The sequence below is a fragment of the Sciurus carolinensis genome, chromosome 11 (assembly GCF_902686445.1).
Source record: "Sciurus carolinensis chromosome 11, mSciCar1.2, whole genome shotgun sequence".
Taxonomy (NCBI): Eukaryota; Metazoa; Chordata; class Mammalia; order Rodentia; family Sciuridae; genus Sciurus; species Sciurus carolinensis.
In genome coordinates this window covers 71,433,161-71,441,091 of record NC_062223.1, presented here as the reverse complement: position 1 = coordinate 71,441,091, position 7,931 = coordinate 71,433,161, and the positions used below count along the sequence as shown (strand labels likewise).

Below are 7,931 nucleotides of genomic sequence, written 5' to 3'. Positions count from 1 at the left end.
TAGTAAAGTAGCCGCCATCCAACTTATACATATTGTTCTCCATCACTATCAGAAACTAACTGCAGAATTAATGCAAACCGGATGTTCTCAGGCTGAGGCAAGTATTGAGCCTTGGTCTTGCTCTAACTTTTAAAAAGAGAGACATTGCCATTGCCACTTCCCAGGTGGTATGAAGGGATCATCCATTTACATATGTGGCATGAAGAAGATAGACTAGAAGATCAGAAATTATAAAAAGCCTCTGGAAAATATCTGGGAGCATTTAGTGGTTTCTGTTCAGCTAAAGAATGTAATGTGGAGAAAGATGAAATTGATCAGTTCTAGGAAGAAGCATTGTTTGCTTGGAGTTATGTTATAGCCTCTAATTATGTCAAAATTTCTTAATTTCAACCCATAGTTTATATCTAACCATCGGTTCTCCAATCCGCCACTTTTATTGGATTTTCTCCCACACAGCATCTTCCTAATATCTCAGGCATACTTTGCAACAATGTGTCATTACCCTGAACCACCTGATGGGCTGAGTTATCATCTCCACCATAATCACAGTGTCACAGTCTGATGATATTATACACACACACACAACATTCTCAGTTATTCTTTACATCCTCATTAATAATTAAAATTAACAGTGAATATTTGCTAATTGAATACCATATGCAGTTTCTTCCAGAGTGTCTGAAGGGAAAAAAGACATGAAAAATTCAGGATTATTGTGATATTTATAAATTTTCCACATGATTTTCTATAAACATGAGAGAAATATTTCAAAGTGAAAGTTTCTGTTAACTGTACTTGATATTCCCTTTCTAGGTCTCCTCTACTGTGTTGTGGAATTAAAGAATGGATTTTCTGTTTCTCCAAGAAATAAGCAACATGCTATGACGGAAGTCAGGGTCTGTCACTGGAAGCAAGAAAACTCCCGTCAGAAATGTGTCTATAGCCAGTTGCCACCAACATGCTTCTTATCAACAACACACGGCTCCACCTTTCCTCCTTTCTTCTGATGGGCATCCCAGGGTTGGAAGATGTGCACATCTGGATCCGCTTCCCCTTTTTGGCAGTGTACCTAATAGCCCTCCTGGGGAACATCATTATCCTGTTTGTGATTCAGACTGAGCACAGCCTCCACCAACCAATGTTCTACTTCCTGGCCATGTTGGCCTGCACTGATCTGGGCTTGTCCACAGCCACCATCCCCAAGATGCTGGGCATTTTCTGGTTCAACCTCAGAGAGATTGTGTTTGGTGCCTGCATCACACAGATGGACACCATCCACATATGCACAGGCCTGGAATCTGTGGTGCTGACAGTCATGGCCATAGATCGCTATATTGCCATCTGAAACCCCCTGAGATACAGCATGATCCTAACCCACAAGGTGGTAGCCATTCTGGGCATAGACATCATCATCAGGACTTTGGTGTTCATGATTCCGTTCATATTTCTTATCCTGAGATTACCTTTCTGTGGTGTCCGGATTATCCCCCATACCTACTGTGAACACATGGGTTTGGCAAAGTTAGCTTGTGCCAGTATTAGGGTCAATGCTATTTATGGCTTAATTGCTTTCTCAGTGGGATACATTGACCTTTCTGTGATTGGATTTTCCTATCTGCGAATTCTCCAAGCTGTCTTCCATCTCCCGTCCTGGGATACCCGGATGAAGGCACTCAGCACCTGCGGCTCCCACGTCTGTGTCATGTTGGCCTTCTACCTGCCAGCCCACTTTTCATTCATGACACACCGCTTTGGCCACAATATCCCTCACTATATTCACATACTTTTGAAAAATCTCTATGTGGTTGTTCCCCCTGCCCTTAACCCTGGGATCTATGGGGTCAGGACAAAACAGATAAGAGAGCAAGTACTAAGGATGCTAAATACTAAAAACCATTGACATTTAACCCCAAGAGGACCTTCCACAGTAGTCCCATAAGGCAATAAAGAGATCCCACCAGAGATAAAAATTAGAAATATTTTTGTTCAACTTCCATAATAAATCAATAATGAGATCAAAAATAAATTTAAAAAAATTTTGTTTAACTCCTCTGATATTCCCACACAAGCCAATCATATTATGTGTCCCTCCATGGCTCATAATTCCAGTACACCAGGCATATAACAGAGATTCCACAACAACCTCTTTACTCTAGTCCATGAAAAACAAAATAATGCTCATATTTAAACCTACTGATATCTCAGAATTCCTGAAGGGAGAAAGAGGTTTTACAAACACATGTTGCACCAACACATACCTTGAATAACTTCCATCCACATGCAGATTCTTCTCCATTCACATGTCAGGAGCTCAAGTTCATGAGTAGAAAAATGATGTGGGATTTCATGAAAACCAATCAGAATACAGTGGCCAAAGAAATTACCTGAGATTCATAAAATACACATTTAAATTTAGGCTCTGGTCTTATCTAGAAGGTTGACCTGAGAATTACACTTAAAACTCTTTAAGCATCAACATACCTGTCCATAAAATGTTACAAAACAATTGCAATTTGGTACTATGAACTTAAGAATACTGTAGTGAACATCTTCGCAACTTGCAAAACATTAGATGATTTGAGAAAAAGATAACCTACTAGTGTAGTGTTCCTTCCTTCTAGCATTCCTTCTAGACTTGACTTACTAAATCCAACACTAGTGCACAGTCCCTAGTCTAGCACAGGGGTCTTTGTGGACCTCCCAGTCCTTACCTCCGAGAGACTCTCAGTCAGGGGCTTGCAGGCCTCAAGAGTTTAGGGGGCTCTATCTGGGCTTGAGGGCTCAGAGAAAACCCTCATCTCACAGTCCTTGATGAGATGAGCTTCGAAAGAGACTCTAATCGTGGCTGCTACAAGAACATAAAGTAACTCTCACTATGGTGTGACAGCTTAATAAAACCATTGATTTGTTTGGGGATTCTAGGAGCTGCAAAAACATGAAACTGACTTCTAATTGGAAATAAGATCCTGGTTGAAACTCAGGGTAGGTTGAGCAGGAATACACAGAGAATGGGGCTAAGAGACAGTAATGTAAACAGAAAGAGGAAAAGTAAAGTTTGAAGAAATGGAAACTTATAAAAAGACAGGAAAAAAATATCCAGGAAATATTATCATTTTCAGTGCTGGGGATCAAACCCAGGGCTTCACACATCTCAGGCAAGGTCTCATCCCTAGCCCCACATTTTCTAAATGGAAATTTTGAAATAACAGAAAGAAGAGCTCAAAAGATTAGACAGATAACAGAACAAAGAATTGTTGCGCTCCCCGCCCGCAGAGAGACACGACACCTGGTTCTTTTCAGCCTTTTTATTGCGCGCACCCCCTTCCTCTCAGTTCTTTCTTTGTTCTCTTCTTTTGAGGAACTTACACTCCAATATAAACATTACTGTAACCAATCAGCATTTGAGCACGAGGGGAGAGCATGAACAGATACAGGCAGTAAATGCAGACATGCAGTGATCATGCACTGTCCACGAGGGAACTCAACCAATCCCTGGAACTTCCTCAAAATGATGTCAGTTGTTTGTGCAAAAGCCAACCATACTGGCAGCCTGCCAAGCGCCATCTTAGCCTTACCACACCTAGGGCCAGGGGTCCCGGGCACCCCGACAAAGAATGAAGATGACAGAAGAGTCATTTCATATTGTCTTCCAAATAAAATAGCATGCCAATATACCTTTGCTTTTTTTAATTGTTTGTTACATATTAATTACACCAAAGAGTAGGTTTCATTGTGGCATATTCACACATGTATACAACATAATTTGAGTTTCCTATACTACATTAGCTGTTCCACAGAAATAAAAAATTAGAAAATTTTCGAACTCAGTTTCAAAAACTAACATCATCCTTATGGCAAAATCAGATAAAAAAGAAGAAAAAAGAAGAATGAAACTAAGAAATTTTCAGGAGAAAAAGATACATAGGTTAACCCCTCATGCAAATGTGTTGAGAGCAGGGTGGTATCTGTGCTGCTAACTGTCTCAAGGACAAACAGGACTGCTGGGCCCCTGTGCTTTCCAAGGTTCTTAAGAGATATTTGTCCGAGGAATGTGCGGTTGCCTGGAGACCTTATTTGTCAAGGACGGGAGCAGGGCTTTTAGCCCCGACTCATCTCCTGCATAGTTCACCCCTTCCCTCCTCCCTTCTTCCACTAGGACCGTTCAGTTCTGGCAGGACCCAATGAGAATCAAATAGATTGGCCGGACCCAACCAGAGGAGGACTAATGTTTAGCTGTTCAAATGTTAACCAATTAAAAGAACACTGTAAAACTGCTTGCCTTTCATTATAAAAACCCTGCTAACGAGGGCTCGGGGCCTCTCTTAGCGTCACCGGTTAAGGACGCAGAGGACCAGGCTCGAGCTTGCTAATAAATGACTCTTTGCTGCTTGCATTGATCGTGGTCTCTGGTGGTCTTTGTGGGGTCTCGAGCCTTTGGGCACAACAAATGTAGACAAAATTATAAACTTGAAAAATCAATTTGCCTTATTTTTATTAACTCTAATTTTAATTTTTATATACCACCTCAATTTTACATGTTTTTGGATTAAAATGTGATATTTCAATACAAGTTTATATTTTCTAATGATCAGATCAGGGTAACTGATATATCTATAATCTCATTTATCATTTCTTTGTGTTGGGAACATTCACTATCTTCCCTACTAGCTGTTTTTAATATACAATTAAATGTTGTCACCATAGTTACCTTACTCTGCTGGAGATCATTTGACAGCATTCTTTTATACAATTGGACACCTGTACTTTTTATTTATTCTCTATCCATCTTCCCCAGTCTCCACCCTTCCCAGTCTCTACTAAGCACTATTCCACTTTCTACTCTCTATTTCTATTAGGTCAACATTTTTTATCTTCACATATAAGGAAGAGCATATAATATATGTCTTTCTGTACCTGGTTTATTTCACTTAATATTATTCCTCCAGTTGCTGCAAATGATAGAATTTCAGTATTTTAATGGCTGAATAATATTCCTTTGTGTATTTATATCACATTTGCTGTATCCCTCCACTCATCCATGAACATTTCTGTTGATTCCATGCCTTACATCATGAATAGTATTGCAATAAACATGTGAGTGCAAATATCTCATACAGATACAGATTTCTTCTCCTTTGGATATGTACCCAGTAGTGGAGTTATTGAATCCTGTGGTAATTTTCTGAGGAATTTCCAAACTGTTTTCTATAATGCCTCTACTAAGTTACATTCCCATCAACTGGGTTAAGAGAGATTCCTTTTCTCTGCATTCTTGACTGAGTTTGTTACTTTTAATCTTTTTGTTAATTCATTCTAATTGGAGTGAGATGATATTTAATTGTGGTTTTTATTTGTATACAAATTGTTTTAAATTAAGTTTATTCTTATTACAAAACCCAAAGAAAATAGATAGATTGTGGAATGTCTGGCTTTAAATGTTAACTACGTACCATGTGTACAATTGACTTTGAGGGGAATGAGAGGATAATTTCCAAGAGGTAGGCAATGTTCTACAAGAAATGAGCCTGGACTACAATCAGAGGCCCACAGGCAACTATTTTTTAAGATGCTATGAACAAAGGAAATTGTTTTTTTATAAAATAAGCACAAAACCAGCCATTATATGTATCTCTGCTCCAAATCCTGGGCACTGATTTGAGATAAAGATCTCGAGTAATTCTATATAACAGGCTCCAAACTGAATAGGAGCAAAGATTTAGTTATTGCTCATTAGAATCCCCCCCCCCAAATTACTGGGAAGCCTATTGTATAGTATTGGTAGTAATAATAACAATAATTACAACATCATAAGAACTACCAAGTGCTTTCCAAAAATGATCACATTTATTTCTTATAAAAAATAAACAAATAAGAAATATAAGATGCCAACAACTTATGCAACTTGTTAAATGGCAGACATGGGAGAAAATTCTGTCCTGCCTTGGATTCTTGACCACGAGGAAGGAACAGAGTCAGAAAAAAAAAAAATATTACCACAATTTCAGCCATATATTTTATCTGCAAGTTACTAATGGAGTAAATTATGGAAAAGATAAGAATAAGTAGTCTTTCTGGATGCACATACAAGTGGGGGATCAAATAAAATGTCTAATATAGACATGTGGACACAAGGGGTAACTGGAGGTGATAATGAGGGGAGAAGGGAGCAAATAGAAAAGAGAGGAACACATCAAGGCCATATAAAGAACAAGATTAGGACTCCTAATCTTGTTAGCATGCCAGTCAGGATTCCATTCCTAATACTAAAAGTCTGTTACTGGTTTCATTTGCTCTTGCAACAAATCTTGTGGCTTGCTTAAAAAACATGTCACAAGAGCAAAAACAGGATTCCTTGTAAATTTCATTCCAGTGATTCTATTTTGACAGGTATTGGAAAATTCAGAAGCTTCTTGGAATGTATTACAATTACTATGAGTTACCAGTATAGGAATTTACATGGTTGCATTTCTATGCATTGTGCCTACTCCTTATCCAATTTTTTTGGAAAATTGGAACTTGGTACCCACAGACGTTTGCACTAGAACCTTCTTGACTTAAAGTTTTGCTTTTGTGTAAATACTCACATATTTTTATTTCCTAAGTATCACATCCTCCTCATTCAACTAGTGCAAGGTGATCCACTCAGACTCTCCCTAAGACTTCAGTGGCACTAGTGACTGCTTTTTGAAGGATAGGACATAAAGAGTGAAGAGGAAAGCTTTCTCCCCCAAGAATAAAAAAAAGCTGGAATCCTGATTCTTCAGCCTCTTCAAGGTCAGCAAGAATACCTTTCCCTGGAGAAGCAGAAAAAGCTGAATTTAAGCATAATTTCTCCTTTCTGACATGCAAAGTATAGAATATTCAGTCAGATTCAGGAATATTTTTGCCTGGAAGAGTCTGGCAGCATGGAGAGATGAAGGCACCAAGTCACCACTATGATGCTAGACACCTGCCTACAACAGGGATTGTGGTGGGATGAGAGTGGGGTTTGCAACTGGGGAAGTTGTGTGGTTGAAGGCTGAGGATGGGGTCTTGAAGGCAAGTAGGGAAGAGGCCTTGGCTAGAGAGATAGTCTAAGTACGCTGAGGCGGCTCTGCTGTGAAGGAGCCCAAGTTAGTCATGTGGAGAAGCCTCAGCAGAGGAAGGCATCTGCCTAGCCATTTTGCTATTTTGAGCCATTCCAACCCAGGAGGCAGACTGATGAGTAAAGAAGTCATATTGGTCATTCCATCAACAGTAGATGCCATGGGGCCTAGAACTTCACTCTATGAATCTTGCTTTTAAAGAATGTGGGAAAACAGAAGAAATAAACGAAGCTGAAACAATGTGCCTGGGAGAAATTACGCAGTTAGGATCAAGAGGATCAAAAAGGCAAAAGACAGAAGGGGAAAGGACATGAGGATGAAATAGAGTCCACCGTATGCTGTGTTGCCCACCTCACCCCAGAAACAGCAGAAGCAGAGGTGGAAGGAGCTTTGGATCCCCAAACTGTAGTCCATGTTTCTCTGCAGGAAACTCAATGTTCTAGGGACCAGGTTCTCTTGGAATAATGTGTGCAGAGCAGAAGACTGGTTTCAGAGCTGGGATTCCACTCACTGAACCAGTTTCAATGAACCCTTTTCACCTTCCAGATTCAAGGTAATGGAATCCTACAAGGAATGGAATCCTGACTGGCATGCTACTCTGGGGTCATCTTTTTAGATCAACCACAAGAAATGATGATAAAGGTAAAGTTAAAGTTTAACATTCCCATAAACTAGCTTGCAGCCAAGATGGAATAAAAGGAACTGAATTCACCTTCCTAACTGAAACCAAGGAATCAAAACTGAGCGAAATGTACTGAGTAATGGTTTCTAATACACAAAACATCAGATAAGTAAGCGCAGGGAACCCTGGGGTGTGGGCAACAAGAGAGACCATTGTCCTAGTTT

At 39.6% G+C, this 7,931-nt stretch overlaps 1 pseudogene; it reads left to right on the top strand.

Annotated features, from left to right (window-relative positions):
• Positions 1–958: 958 nt before the first annotated feature.
• Positions 959–1,947, top strand: LOC124960005 (olfactory receptor 52E5-like; annotated as a pseudogene).
• The last annotated feature ends 5,984 nt before the right edge of the window (positions 1,948–7,931 follow it).